Here is a 15,608-nt window from a genome sequence, read left to right as displayed (position 1 = left end):
TTCCGTTGTCATTGTCCGTTCTGTATGACCCTCTTTTATGAGCACGATGGCTGACAGCAGCAGCAGCCGCACACAATATCTAGAACTTGTGACGAGCATTATTTTGGCATTTTATTAATGTGTCGATCCGTGAAAATGAATGGAAGGTTTTACCCATTGCTCATGTGCTAGTTATATATTATATTCGAATGTGAATATTCATATCTATACATCTTTAGCATATTATTCTGCTGATGAATGATTTTGCATTGAGTGTGCTTATTATTCACATGAGAAGATTGCAATTGGGTATGAACACTGAGGAAAAACGATAAGTACCAAACGCTATTCAAATTAAAGAATATTCCTTTAAAATGAACAGAGAAACAAGAATAATTTTCGATCAAGCGATACATCAGGAGATTGATCCTTTATACTTTTATTTCAGTGATTCCGAAAGAATAGCATCAACAATCATTTCCAGAAAATTCATTACAGCTGTCATCTTTTTTGCACAGTGCATGAGCTCTGACCTATTTGCTTTATAATTTCTCTTCAACTAAAATGGTCTCCCACCGCATTTCGATTGGTAATTACATAAATGGCCAAATGTATTTGGCAAATGCAACGAGCAAACAGCAAGAGCAAAAGCAAAAGCAACTCGTGATTTTGCAACACCTGCAAAATGCAATTAATCTTCAGTCCCACTGCCCAAAAACTGTCGGAGACCGCAAACAATCTCTCGCTCAATGCAAACATCCACCCATCATTCCAACGACGTCATGGGACGTGGCACCAACGTAACGTAACGCTTTCAAAATAAACATTTTCTCTTCGGTGACGTTACAATATGTCAAGTTTTATGATGATTGAACGAGCAGCGGGAGAGAGTGAGTGCCAGCGTCAGACTATCGACTATACGATGCCCAGTACTCGGAATTTATTTCTTTATTGCTTTTTAAATTAAACAGTTTTAGGTACGTTTAGAAAATAATGTAATCAAAGGTTTCACTGTGTTGAAATCGAAAAATTAGACACCCAAAACTAGCATCCTCATGATCTTAAAGTATCCAAGGTCCAGTTTATTACATTTGGGGGATCAGAAATTCTCTCTACTGCTCATATACCCTTCCACTTGGCGAGCATAAGGGCCATAAAAAGCGTCGAAAGAGTGAGTACCAAAGGTAGATGGAATGGAGCATATGTGGCTGAAGAATCCTTGAATAAAGTCAAATACTGTCTGGGATTTGAAGTGTTTGTGGGTGTTTTTGCTGTTGTTTCCTTTGTGGTTCGTCCTGTATCTAATCGTCATTTGTGTGTCAGTTTCTGTATTTGTGTGGCATGTTATCATAAGCCATGATTTATTTATAGAAGCAAACCAGGTGACGGCACACAGATACTCGTACTCACACTCACACATCTGCATATAGTCTCTCTCATACACATACAAAGATTGGCGTTGTCCTCGCTCAAGTTCGGTTCAGCTGTCAATTGATTTACTTGACCCACTTGGGCCCCTGGCCACGGGCAAAAAACTCAAATTTGTATAGACAGCGCCACACCAACTCACCTTTTACCACTCAGCGGCATGCCCAAACCCACACCCATATCCCTCCATCACCATCACCTTCAACATCGTGCGGCTTGCCGCCTTTTCACCAATCCGATCAATATTTGGCAGATAGCAAAAGGGAAACCACTGGGGTAACAGTAACCCGCCAAAAAGGTTTTCCCGCTGACTTAAAGCTGTTTCGCTCTGTTTCATTTTTTTTTTCAAGCGCTAAGCTTTTGCCAATTGTTGCTCCTGGCTGAAAGGAATTAAGAAAGAGCGGAAGGCAGAAGGACCCTCAGGTGTTGCTTAATTAAAAGGAAATTCATTTGCACGGATTTCAGCGCAAATGAAATTTATGTAAATTTATTTTGGAAAAACTTTTTAATTAACCAAAAAATGTGTTGGATTGAGATGCGTACAACTTTTGGTGGCAACTGGCCACGGGAATACCAGCTGCCTCTTTAATCTGGCTAATCTATGCAAATGAAATGCGTACACCTGTCCGCCTAGGAGATTGTCTGTCTGCTGTGGTTTGCCTGGCTTCCTTTGAGTCTATTTTCACACCGCAAATGCTTAATTACATCCGAAGGCAGTCTGAGGGCTTAGGAAAAGTATAGTAGTTTTCGAAAGGCGGGGAATACCCGTGTAAGTGGGGTGTTAGAAGAGGAAGCTACGTCTAATTCTATTGCTAATGATATTCATGAGTTTGTTTCCCAACTTTCCATAGGAAATGAGCAAAAGAAAAGGAAGAAAGGAGGAAGGTTTTTGCATTTGGGCTCTTTAAATTTAGATATTAGAATTTGTATATTTGGTGTTACGATTGTGTTTGTTTGCAGTTCTAATACCATCCGAAAATCCTCAGAAAATCGGTTTATTTTTGTATATGCTGCATGTACATATCATTCATGGTAATGATTGATTGCAAAGTGAATGATGTAAATTCTTTCAACATTCTTGTCCCAATTAAATCACTTTATCATACATCACCCTTTTTGGGGTACTATTGCTCTCTCGGCTTGCACTGCCATCTGTCTGTATCCTTTAACTCTGTCAATTTCTATGACCCAAACTGAACAAACATCAACTCGGGCAAGCGAAATCCCTCCATGGCCCCACTCGACGCGTTTCGTGGCTCAGAGAGTGGAAGATAAATTGAGGCTGTAAAAGCAAAATACTTCGCACACCGCCATGGGGGCTGGGCAGAGGGATGGACGTGGAATGCCAGTGAAAGAGGCCACTTTATCATAAACTCAGACTCAACAGGTTCCTACCCGCCTTTCAGACAAATTTCCCCTTTCAGTCAGTGTCTGTGCTGCCATAAAAGTTGCTGCGCTCTGATTGAATAAAAATTTCATTAAACGCACATTTTCTAGCAGCTGGAAGGCGTTGGTAGCACGCCCCCTTGGCAAGGACGCTCTCTCTCTCGCTAAGATCTTAGCATGCCTTGGAGGAGGGGAAGAGGAAGCCGAAGCTTTGCCTCAGGCAGGCTTTCGCTTTGTTGCCGTTTATTTTAATTGCCGGCATTAGACGTTCGTTGATAGGCCATAAAAAAGCCTTTGGCTTTTGGTGTGTCCACAGAGACAAAATGGCGAGACGGATACCCTACTCCTCTGCTCCCCATTGGGGCAGGAAGCACACCAGTCGAAATCCATCAAGCAGAATATCCCTCCCCCCACGATCAGCCATAGGTATTGCCAGTTTCGTTTCGGCCCCAGGATTGGTTTTGGTTTCTCGCTTTTTTGTTTCAGCCGCTTCGTCGGCTTCATTTCCGTTTCGAAGAGGTGAACCAAGGGCGTGAATTAAAGAGGATGAAAATGGGAAAAGTGTAAATGGAAAAGCCAGACGTTGTCATTCCGTTTTTGCGGTTGCTTATTCGGTTGTAAAATCGTTTTTATGACGTTTTCTTCGTTGCCGAAATTTTTCGCTCTGCGGTTAACTTTTCTTCCTCGTTCTGCCACCACGCTTTCCCACCCCCTTCGTACCACACCCCGTGCAAAATTTGCAGCATTACTCAACTGACTGCGTTAAGCTTTTCGAGTGTTTGGGTAATTTCAGAGATTTATGCAACTTTCCAGAGGCGGAAAAATGAATTAAGCAGGAGGTGAGGGGCGATGATGATTATGATAAAGAGAGTTTGCTTTGACCTGAGCGGAGTACCCTTGATGCTTCAACTTGCTGGTCATAACGATTTACCAGGTTATATGGCCCCTTTTTCATTCTTAATCTTAATCCATGATAAGAACACCTTAAGAACAAGAACCTCCGACCACAGGGAGCCCAGCCATATCCCATCCAAGTCGGCCCGGCCCACAATTGGCACAGAAAGACAATTATATTATATTATTATTATTATATTATATATGTTCATATATATATTATATTATATTTAATATTGCTGTCACTCTGGCAAAAGCTTGCCGGTATGAAACATTCTAAATTTTACTACAGCGCCATCAGTGTATTTTCTTAGGGACTAATATGTAGAGCTTCCTTATTCGTCCGATAGGTGGCGGCACTTCAGACTATGGTGTGGCAGCCCGGATCGCGTCCCTCTGGCAGCGCCAGCAACGGCCTCTCGACATTTGAATTTGAATTTCGTCGTGCAAGCTTTTAGTTTGTCTTCGTTTCCCAAGCAGAGTGGTATTGGAGGTTTCTTAATGTCATGGCTGCAGTTCGATTTTTTATGCAAACACATGCACCATGGCAACACTCCTATTCCCACTCCTACACCCACACACAGAAAAACGCTCGTACAATTGTTTGGTAGCAGCTAATTTCGTCTGGAAAGATAAACGGCCGCAGCGGGGCAGCAGCGACAATCGCAACGAGAGAAGATATAATGGCGACAGGTAAACAGCGCTCTCACCTTGCTCTCCCAACGCTCAACGCTCTTACTCTCCTCTCCCAACAACTCTCCCAGTTGTTTGCTCTCTCTCTACTCTCTTGGGTTGAGGTGCGCGTCACAGGTAAAATTCAAACGGTGCTTTGTAACGTATTTCTGGTCGATCGCCAAGGCCCAATTGCACAGGTGCAAGAGAGACGTCTGCTGCATGCCGCTGCTAGAAAGAGATCGCTATACAGACGCAAGACGAGTATATGTAGATAGACGCGATCGTGGCCCAAAGCGAAGCCATGGCCAGGTCGGCGTCTCAGTTGCTCACGCGGCTTACCTGTCGACCGACGTGTTTTCCCGAAGAATAATCCGAGTCCGCGCGTTTGTTCCAGGTGTCTCTCTGTGTGTGTGTGTGTGTGTCTGTTTGTGCGTACCTTACCTCTCTTCTACACGCGCGTGTATCAGTGTGTCTGTGTGTATTCAATTAATTACAAAAGCAAAAAAAGAAGCAGCAGCTCTGGGAATTGAATGAAAGAAAGGCAAAACCCCCGTTGAAAAAGAGTGTATGCAAAATAATAGTTGCGTGATACAAAAAGGCCATCAAAAGAGGCAGCAACAAAAGAGGTAGCATGAAAGGTGATTAATTCACTTAAAAGTGCAATTAAACAGCAGCAGCAGCAGCAACTACAAGCAGCAAAATCATTGGAGCAGCGCAAGGTGCAGACAAGGTGAGGGCGAACTTGAAGTATTTTTTTTTTTGGGAAAATTATTCAACAACGAAAATATTTAATGAACGTTTGTGCATGTGTTCGTGTATATCTCTCTCTCACTCTGCCTGCGTGTGTGTGTGTGAAAGAAATGCACTGCAACAGAAATTGCACTTGAAAAGCCATGACAAGAAGAGAAAGAGAAGTTGCGGCATAGAAGGTGAAAGAAGAGGCAGAAAATGATGATGATGATGATGGGGAAGAGGTAAGAAATCAGTACAAAACGGTATAAACGTGATTCTTTTTCTACACGCCATTACCCAAGCGACCCCTCCTGCTCCGCCGCCAGCGCCACTGCCTTTGACTTTGTGGGAATTTTCTTGGGAAAATAAAGAAGAGCAAGAGGAAGGAGGTGGGGCAGGAGAAGGAGCAGCAGCAGCAGGAGGAGGACTGCCAACCTGGCCTCCAATGTGATGCTGCAACTGTACACGCTGTGCAGCACTCATTGCTCTAGACTCTCTACGCTACCCCACTCTTCTCTCTACACTGTTCTTCCCGCCCAACCTCCCTCTTCCAACCGCTCTGACTTCAGCTCTGATCCATTGGCGACATTTTTGGTTTGGAGCGCTGTCTGCCACAGCAATAACAACAACAACACCAGCAACAACAACCAGAGCTTGCCTGAAATGAAGCGTGGACTCGATCGGCAGCAGCCGCAGCCGCAGCAGCATAAAAAAACGCAAATCTGGCGCAATTGAGCGCGAATGAATGCCAAAACCAGAAAAACAAGCAACAACAACTACCAGAGATAGCGAGAGAGAGAGAGAGGGAGAGAAAATTGCCAAAGAGAGAAACAACAACAACAACCACAGCGCATAGATTGCCGGCCTCAAGTTACGACGTCGTCGACGATGCTGCCCCAAACTCGGCTTTCGATGCTGCTGATCGTCATTCAACTTCATGATGATGATCGTTATTATGGTCTTTTCACTGAATGAGCCACATTCCGGTTTAGCATTTCAACAATCCCGAACACACAAAAGCATCCCCAAAAACCCACACACAGACGACAGCACAGCTCTCCCCAGTGGTCATTCCCCACTCCAGTTAACCAATCCTCCACTCCCATTCCCATTCCCCCTCCCCCACCCCATACACTCCATTTCCAATTGAAAAGCCAGTCAGCAACTGTCTGTCCCTGCTCTCCCTCTCTCTCTAGCGATCGCGCTTAAACATGTTCGGTCCCCCCACTCCCACTCCCCGCCCTTCCATCAACCTTGCTGTAAAAAAAGCAACATGGCAAGTTTTTGTTGCTGTAAATGCAAGCCTGTGACGTTGCTATTGTTGTTGTTGTTGTTGTTGTTGTTTTTGGTGCCTGCATTCCAGCGTTCGTTGCTGCTGCTGCTGCTTCGGTTTGCGTTGGCAGCACCTGGAATGCACCCATAGTCGTCTCTCTCCTGTTCTCGCTCTCTCTCTCTTAGTTTTTATTTGCTGGTTTTGTTTGTTTAGAAATTCCAAGAGAGGCATAACAACATAACGAAAACGAAAAGTGTGAAAAGTGAAGCCACCACAAAAGCGGACAACCGACGAACTTTGAGCCGAGCCTGAAAGAGTGTATTTGTGTGTGTGTGTGTGTGTGCGGTTCGTTTCTCCTTTCCCTTTACTTAAGCCTGCTGCCATCTTTCTCGCTCTGCCTATATCTCTGTCCTGCTCGTTGGCGCTTGGACACCCGAAAAAAAGAAGGAGTAAGACTGAGGGGGAAACCTGCACGTTTTTTACATGTAATGTGAGGTCAGTAACACTTTTGTTTCAAACATTTATCACTCTCCGTTTTGGGGCGAGTGAGTGCGTGTGCACCGCTTATGACGTCAAAAGCGGCGCTTGGAAAGAGGAAGAGAGAGAGAGAGAGAGAGAGAGGCACGTTTAATGAACTCTGGAGTTGATTGACAGGCAATTTACTCGAATTGCTGGCGCTTTGTGAGAAATAAATAAGTGGGGCTCAAATCATGCACGTGTGAAACGATACCCAACATTTAGCTATAGAAATTAATATTTTTCGCCGTTAGAATTTTTCTTTTAGATATTGGAATTCTTCTTATACAATTTCTCATGTCGTTTATTAAAAAAAAACTGTAACAAATAATTGCTGAAAACAAATTATTTCATTTTAAAACATCTGCATCCGTCTGCACATGCTGATGCTGAGGCTGAAGTCCTTCGTGGAAATGGAAAATTCACAGTTGAAAACCCAACTAAAACGAAACTCTATTTTGTGACAGGCGTGGCACGTGCAACCGCCAACAATTTGAGTTTTTGAAACATGTCTCTGGGCGGCCGCCAGACGCGAATGTTGTCAAACCTATTTTTTTTAGTTTTTTGTGAAATTGTTTGACATTTTACTGAAGCGTCACCGAAAGAGTTGGAGAGAAAGTGCGGGTAAGAAAGGGGGGCCTAGAGGGAAGTTGTTTTTCTCATATCCAAACGAAGCGTGCGAGATTTTATTTAGCGCGGCTTGTCTCCAAGAGAGAGAGAGAGAGGAGAGGAAGCAAGAGGAAGTTGGATAGTTAGGGGGCGACGGCGACTCCAGAGTGCAGCGGGGCGTGTGGGGACAGTTGGGTGGCACAAACAATCTGCGTGTTTACACATATTTTTGCCTGTCGCTCGCTCCCTCTCGGTTTATTTTTTTTGGCCACAACAAAATGAATTTGGTTTGGGCCTGGTCTACAACTAGTTGCTCTTTGGAGCACAAGGCCCAGACACACGTGCAGACAACCGCACCCAGCGCACCCTAACCGCTACGCTCCGAAACCCCTGAGACCACCACTGGTTAGAGCACCTCTCGTTTAAAAACAACCTCCTCTCAGGCGACACTCCCCCTGAGGGAGGCACGCAAGTTTTTTACAAAAATAAAAGTAGTCTCGAATTTCTATTTGTTTGTTTTCATACCCTTATCGTAGGAGGGATCTGAAGGGTATCAAATGCGTATATTCCCGAAACCTAGCGCCTTCACTTCTTGTTTGAGTTGACAACTTTTGTGGGGAGTCGCTAGAGAGAGGGCCTGGAAGTGGGGTAATGGGAGGTCATGCATACATATGTAAGTACAATCATTACGCGGGACTCGGCTAGATATACAGATTTATGTACATACATACATACTCGTACATATGTTTTCTGGCTGCTTTCCTCTCATATCTCTTGCCTCAAACTGTGGATCCATTTCCCGCATTTTGCGGCTGCCTGTTTGTCATGCAGCCCAACCCTCCTGCAGGCCCACCCATGTGTGTGCGTGGGTGGGGTGGGTTGAAGGCTAAAGGCTGGTTGAAACGCAACCGTTTGGTTTTTATGTCTTTTGTAAAATTTTTATTTAATTTCTTTTTTTTTTTCTTCCATGAAAAGTTTAATATTTGTTTTTCATGCTTGCGATTTGCATAATTTGCACAAACACACATATACACACGCACACTTGCTCAGAGGGTCACACACACACACACCACGCTCACGCACACAGAATCATGACCTCCATTTGTGCCTAGCCCGTACCTGAGGGTAGAGCGAACAAGAGAATGAGAGAGGGAGAAAGAATGCTCTGCTCACATGCGATATATTTTATGAATGCAAATCCCTGTTTATTCGGATTTGGTTTACTTACTTGCCCCCAACACTGCTTCTCATCCTCATCCGCCCCATTCTCTGCCTCATCTGCACCCCTATTCACTTTCACCTTCTGTGTGCTTTCTTCTCTGTTTCATCCTCTGTCTCCTACACACAGCCACAGAGCAAAACAGTTGCCGGCAGGCTGCAGTTTCCATCTCCACCATCACATGTGGGGGCGGTGGAAGCCTTTTTTGCCCCGCTTTAGTTCGCTTTTTATTCATTCACATCGCAGTTCCATTCATGAGCTTCTCCTACAAAATTGGAATTGAAGGAGAGTGAAGCGGCTGTAGATTTATCCTGTAATTGACCCAATAGTAATTACAAGCAGAAACATATAGAAAATTATTCCTAGTGACAGTCCTTAAATACTTTCATTCCTGGAGTATTCCTTAGAATTATGATTACTTTGAATAGTTTCTTTGGGGTGATAATGATTTTTGTATGTATCAATTTAAATGTTGACCAAAAAGTTAATTAGCTCTTTTATTAAATTCTTAAAACTGTTCTTTACTATGGTACATTTGAAGATGACCTGTGGAAGGATCTTTTCCTACCGTCCCTCTATAATCCTACACGGTATCCATTAAAATAGAGCACCTGAAAACTGAAACTGAACTGAATATTTATTATTATTATGTCTTTGCCTTTCTCTTTTACCTGTCTGCCTCCCTCGACATATCCAGCTCCCACTGCCACTGCCCCTTCCGCCGGCGCCATCATTCTACACGAAAATTGTTCCACCTTTGGTTTCTGTGCTTTTTTGTTCGTCTTTTCCCTTTTATTTATTTTTATTGTGTGGCGCGCGGCTTAAATGCGCTTTGCAGATATTTTATGCCTTCCTTCCAAGGACGATCCGAACGGGGATGGATGGAAGGCGGAAGGTAATGTGGGCCAAATATGTTTATTTGACACACACATTCAAGCTCCTCCCGGACCCCCCGCAGCAGCAGCCTGTCCGCCTCTAGCCATGCAAATCTCCTCCTCTCTCTTTGGCTGCTCTATTATTTGTTTGCGTCGTAGAATCAAAGTTCTGTTGTTGTTGTTGTTGGATTACCCAGTGACACGGCTATCCCGCACGCTTACAAAAGAGTTTTATCTTACTGCCACGCCTACTTTTTGTTGTATGCTGCGGCATCCGCCACCTCCGGGCAGCCTTTGGCTGGAAATTCATCTTACGCCACTGACAAACCAATTTTAGTTATTTTTACGCAATTGTGTGTATGCGTTTTTTTGTTTAGTTCGAATTCCTTCCTCTTTATTGACTTTTGATATTTTTGGCAAATTTTTTTTTTACTCAATTTTTTGTTCACCCTTTAAATTTGCTCTAGTTTTGTATTTTACTATTATGCTTTTGGAAGGAAATGAAGCGAAATAAAAGAGTCCATGAACTTTGGAAAACTACACGATTGGTTTCCCAAAAAGCTACATGAACTGTAGGTTCTGTTCAGCAAGAGTGGCTCCTTTTATCAATCCTGCTGAAGTCCCCTTCACTTTTTTATGAGTTTACAACTTTTCAGAAACTCGTTGAATCTCGTTGCTGAAAAGCTTTCATCGATATGTACATATGTATGTATGTATGATTGTCCTTGCTAAAGTTCTTCTTTTAATTTGATGTTCAGGTAGAATTCCCGAAAAAATAAACGATTTCCATAGACTGAAGCATTGTTTAATCAATGCGTATTATGGTGAGGTCTCTATGGACAAACACACAAAACACACTGCCCATGAAAATGCTCCTTTGGCAAGTGGACAGTGTCCTTCCCACGCCCCTCATACATAATGTAATTCCCTGCTCATTGAATCGTGATTGCGCATCGTTATCAATTATTGAGCAGCCAATTTAAATATAATTAAAATTAAATTGTTATTTAAAAAAAATTTGAAGGAGGATCCCTAAAGGACAAACAGTGTGAAAGGGAGAGAGAGAGAGAGAAAGGAAAGGGTGATGCCCATGGAAAGCGGAAGGAAAGGACATTAAATCCGTTTAGGTTCCATGTGCGTCACCCTCTGTGTCTCTGCCTCCCCCCTCCCTACATAGAGAGTGCGTTCAATGATGTTCACATATGATACCATTGTCCGACCTAAAGCCCCAAACTCAATTCTAACCCAACCTCTGACCCAGCCGCCCACTCTGCCCCTGCCACCGCTGCCACTGGTGGCTAATCTGTGCCTGTGCGTATGCTGTGCAGGGTGATGATATGCAAGCAGAATCCTCTTCTGGAAAATTGCCTCCAAAATCCTTCACGCTTCATCAATTCCCATTGTTGTCTTCCCAATGTGTGTGTGTGTGTGTGTGCCTATCTCTCTCTCTCTCTCTTTAACATTGAATTGCAAATATTTATGCGTGTGTGAAGGGGAGCGCGCAAGTGGTAGCCGACGACGGAAGTGCCACACACAGCCAACCCGCTCGGCTTTTTCTCTCTCCTCTCTCCCGTTGCGTACTTAAGCGAATTGCGTATTTATGTGTGTAATCGCAACTCATCATGCCTAGGGGCCCGGGGCATGCTGGGTATTGGCTGGTACTTTTGCGGGGCAGTGGGTGCGGTAGAACGTTATGTTTGTGTGTGTGTGGTTGATAGGAAGGGGCAGTGACAGGTAGGGGAAGGGATATATACAACGGTGCATTTTCGTTATGGACTGATGGATTTCCGTCTGTTACCTTTTCGCATTACGAAAATGTCGCTCGAGGTTTCCTCCCACAACTGACTAACACACCCTCCCCCCTCGCCGTCATTCGCCACTTAAACGTCGCTCCCGTCTATATCTGTCGTGTCTGAAGTGGCTGCGATTTATTTTGGCAGCCATTTACATATTTTATTGTCAGCTAATGTTGGGATTGTAGGTGCGTCAAGCGGTGGAGTGGGATAGGTGTGGGCTGTTGAGGGAGGGGTGGCATATTGAGGTGGGTCTACATCTACGCGTACGTCTACTTATCTCCTTGACTATTTCTAGTGTGCGCCATTTAGCGACAAGCCCATTAGAGAGGATCATAATTCACTGTTGAATCCAGAGCAGGAATTAAGTTGGGAATCACTGAGGGGGGTGGAATCAATTACGGTTAAACGAGAAATTGTTATACGAAGGAATGGAATAAACTATACTTAGAAGAGGAAATATGCTTAAGGTAAGGAACCTTCTATTTAAAGAGTAAAGACGAAAAGCGCAGCTTCCTTGCCTCTTCCATTTTGCTTCCGTTTTTCCGTGGAAAAGAAAAATCAGGGTAGAAGTATTGAGAACGCTTCTACGGTCGTTTTCTGCATTTTAATTGAATTTTACCTAAGAAAATATTTTAGTATTTTCACCAGCTAAAGTTGCCACAAATTACATAAGCTTTGTGTTGTTTTTGTGGCTGTAATGACCCTCAGAGGCTTCTATGCATATTCCAGCTTCACACACAACACAGCTACGATTGTTTTTTCTTCACTCGAGGGACAACTACAATTTTCCATCATTCTGCTATGAAAACTTTGCAAGAATTACATTTTATTCGGCAAACAATTTTTGCGTAATTATTTTGCAGATTGCCAGCAACATTTTTAGGGCAAGAATCATCCTTTCATTCCATCATTATACTCTTGCCCCCCCTATTATCACCCACCCCCTTGTGCCGGCCCCCTAAAGTACATAAAAAGTTTACCCAACAAAAAAAAATACAACATTTTTTGGCTCCTTTTGTTTGTGTTTAATTAAATTGAAAATGTTTTTCCGCTGGATTTGCTGGCCCAACGAAATGAGCATAGTACCGAATGATGATGGGCTTCCCGAACCTACCCTCCCACCACGATGACAGGCCTGGCAGTTGTGGAAAGCACTTGTAGTTTTCCACCCAGACATCATCGCTTTGTTGGGTGTTTTTTTAATAAAGCAAATCGATGCCTGGAGTCGGGAGTAATTGAACAAATTGCCACAAAATTTGTGCAAAAGAAAAGCTGGAAAAGTCTTTACAAATTCGGGGCGCGTTGAATCAGAAAAGCGCTGCTTAAGGGGGTGCTACACTGATGCGGGTGCAGGGGAGGGTGAGGGAGGGGTTGGGCCACTTATTGATGACCTTCTCCGAGGTAAGCCAGGCGTTGCGTATACGCCGTGATGAGCGGTAAGAGAGGCATGGCGGTTGTTCTGAGCGTATGGCTCATTCAATCATCCGTTGATTCATTGACAAAGCTGTCAATGGGCATATTGATTTATGACCCCGTCTGACACTTCATCCCCGCCCCACCCTTTTGAAGGCGGTCGGAAGAATCCATTCAGAATGTCAGTCTGCCATAATTTGCAGGATGCCTGACGACCCACCCACCCAGAGAGCTAGACAGAAATCGTTTTCACTTTCGAGATAATTACCAAACCATATGGAAGAGTGTGGCATGCTACAACACATGCCCCAACCACTCCCCCACCCCGACATTGTGTTGTATTAACCGCTCGCTCAACACGCAAATAATTGAGATGGGGCCCCACAGAATGAACCGCAGAGCGATGCTTGGATTGTTGTTTGTCCAAGCGTAAAGCAACAGATAACCAGATACTAGATACAGATACAGATGCCAGCCACAAATACCAGATACAGATACCAGCCCCAGAGATAGCAGCTGCAGATACAGATACTGTTTTTTTCTCTCTGTTGATAAGTAGCACTTATTATAAGGCAATGCTTTATCGGGAGTGTGCATCGAACGTGCTTTTATATGTGCTACCCCAACAAATACGAGCGTAGAGATGCGCTGTTTGCAAAATCAAACACACAAAACAGTTTCACCCACTGACTTGTTTCCACGCGCCCTGTTCAAGTACTGGCATGGTATCCACAATTTGGCACATACAAATCGACTGACACACATAAATAAACACACAAACCAACGAAAATTGATGTGCTAGACGGCACAGTTTTGTGGTCAGAATTAACAAAACAAGTTGAATAGTACCTGGCTTTCGGACACTGTTAATTCTAGAGCAAGGCATCTTTGAGGGCATACCCTTATGAAGCACACGCATATGCTTTGGTGTTCGTTGTTTGTCATTCAGTTCCATGATTCCATGATCTGGGAATAACCGGATTCATGGGACTAGCATTAAAGCGACGGTGGTCTAGCTATGGGCTTTCCACATATTTCCATTTATAAACGACGCTGATCTCCTGGTTAATGGTAACACTGGATTAAATGTTTTATTGCTCACTCTTTTTATTATTATATATTTATATACAAATTATGGTTGTATATAAGGAGACACTTGCCCGGAGAGTTTAGGAGCCTCTCTCTTCTCTCCCTACACTAGAAGCAGACAAAGGGAAACGATGTTTGGCCCCAGAAGCGTCTATACTGCCACCAATATAACGGCATAGATAAAAATTAGCCAGTAGCATGGGAGCAGTATAAAAGCGCCTGGGTTCTAGCTATGGGTTTTCCACATAATTCCATTTATAAATGACGCTGATCACTTGGTTAATGGTAACACTGGATTAAATGTTTTATTGCTCACTCTTTTTATTATTATATATTTATATACAAATTATGGTTGTATATAAGGAGACACTTGCCAGGAGAGTTTAGGAGCCTCTCTCCCCCCGGACGGGACGAGTTTGGCCCGGCGTCTACGCCACCAGTAGCCAGGGGGGGGGGGCTTTTTTATTGGGGGGGGGGGGCCCCCCCCGGGCGGCGGTGGCCCGGCGGCCACCAGGGAGCAGTGGGGCGAGCCTGGGAGGGTAAGGGCGAGGCGGGGGGGGGGGGGCCCCCCCCTAGAAGCAGACAAAGGGAACGAGTTTGGCCCCAGAAGCGCTATACTGCCACCAGGGTAGCCGGGGGGGGGGGCGGGCCGACGGGAGCAGTATAAAAGCGCCTGGGTTCTAGCTATGGGTTTTCCACATAATTCCATTATAATGACGCGACACTTGGTTAATGGTAACACTGGATTAAATGTTTTATTGCTCACTCTTTTTATTATTATATATTTATATACAAATTATGGTTGTATATAAGGAGACACTTGCCAGGAGAGTTTAGGAGCCTCTCTCTTCTCTCTCTACACTAGAAGCAGACAAAGGGAAACGATGTTTGGCCCCAGAAGCGTCTATACTGCCACCAATATAACGGCATAGATAAAAATTAGCCAGTAGCATGGGAGCAGTATAAAAGCGCCTGGGTTCTAGCTATGGGCTTTCCACTGGTTATTTTTTATTATTATGTATTTTGATTAATTTGCTAGTGTGCAGATACTGATTTTATTTGTTCCTGAGCTATGGCACTGGCACTTGCCTGTGGCACGTCTTGAAATCTCGGAGTCTAATTTGAAACTGATGCCCTGTCATCAGGTGACGGCCTGTATTTATACTAAATCGTTGGGCAGCGGATGGGTGAAACTCCTGCACACATCCTTTTGTTACTATTAGATGAAGGAGGCGTAGGCACAAAGGCTATGACCATACAGTGGATAATGCATTTATAGTTGTCCAAGCGTGCAATAAGCTGATCGAAAATGTGGCCAAAGTGCAGCTTCAGGTCTAAGGTATTTCTGGTTCTGAATGGCCTGCATGGCGGCTGCTTCCCTGCGATAACAAAATGTTTAATTAATATGAGCGAAGGAAACGTCGTGCCCAAAAAGATGGTAGCACATCCATCGCTGCGCAGCGGATGGTTGCAACCCTTGCCGATATCCTTTAGTTAACGACAGGGCCTATGCGTTCCTGCTGCGTTCTCATTGGATGAAGGAGGCATGGACTCCAAGAGTGTGACCATACAATGGTTGATGCATTTATAGCTGTCCAAGCGTGCAATTAGCTGATCGAAAATGAAGCCAGTGTGCTGAGTGGTGCTGCTTCCGTGAGATAAGACATCAATTTCGTAGACGGGGCGAGGATGGAACCCTCTTCGATAGGATAGTTGGAGCCTCT

The 15,608-nt window shown here is 44.2% G+C and overlaps 1 protein-coding gene across 1 annotated transcript in view; it reads left to right on the top strand.

Annotated features, from left to right (window-relative positions):
* The first annotated feature begins 4,696 nt into the window (after window positions 1-4,696).
* The window catches only part of LOC111074032 (apoptosis-stimulating of p53 protein 1), a 35,273-nt gene continuing 24,361 nt past the window's right edge, over window positions 4,697-15,608 (top strand). Inside the window, exon 1 of the mRNA XM_041593016.1 lies at window positions 4,697-5,092. The gene's annotated coding sequence lies outside the window, so the exon portion shown is untranslated. The remainder of the gene's footprint in view (window positions 5,093-15,608) is intronic.

The sequence above is a fragment of the Drosophila obscura genome, unplaced genomic scaffold, assembly GCF_018151105.1.
Source record: "Drosophila obscura isolate BZ-5 IFL unplaced genomic scaffold, ASM1815110v1 contig_186, whole genome shotgun sequence".
In the NCBI taxonomy this organism is placed as follows: domain Eukaryota; kingdom Metazoa; phylum Arthropoda; class Insecta; order Diptera; family Drosophilidae; genus Drosophila; species Drosophila obscura.
Note: the sequence above shows the minus strand (reverse complement) of the source record. Positions and strands in the feature narration are given on the sequence as shown.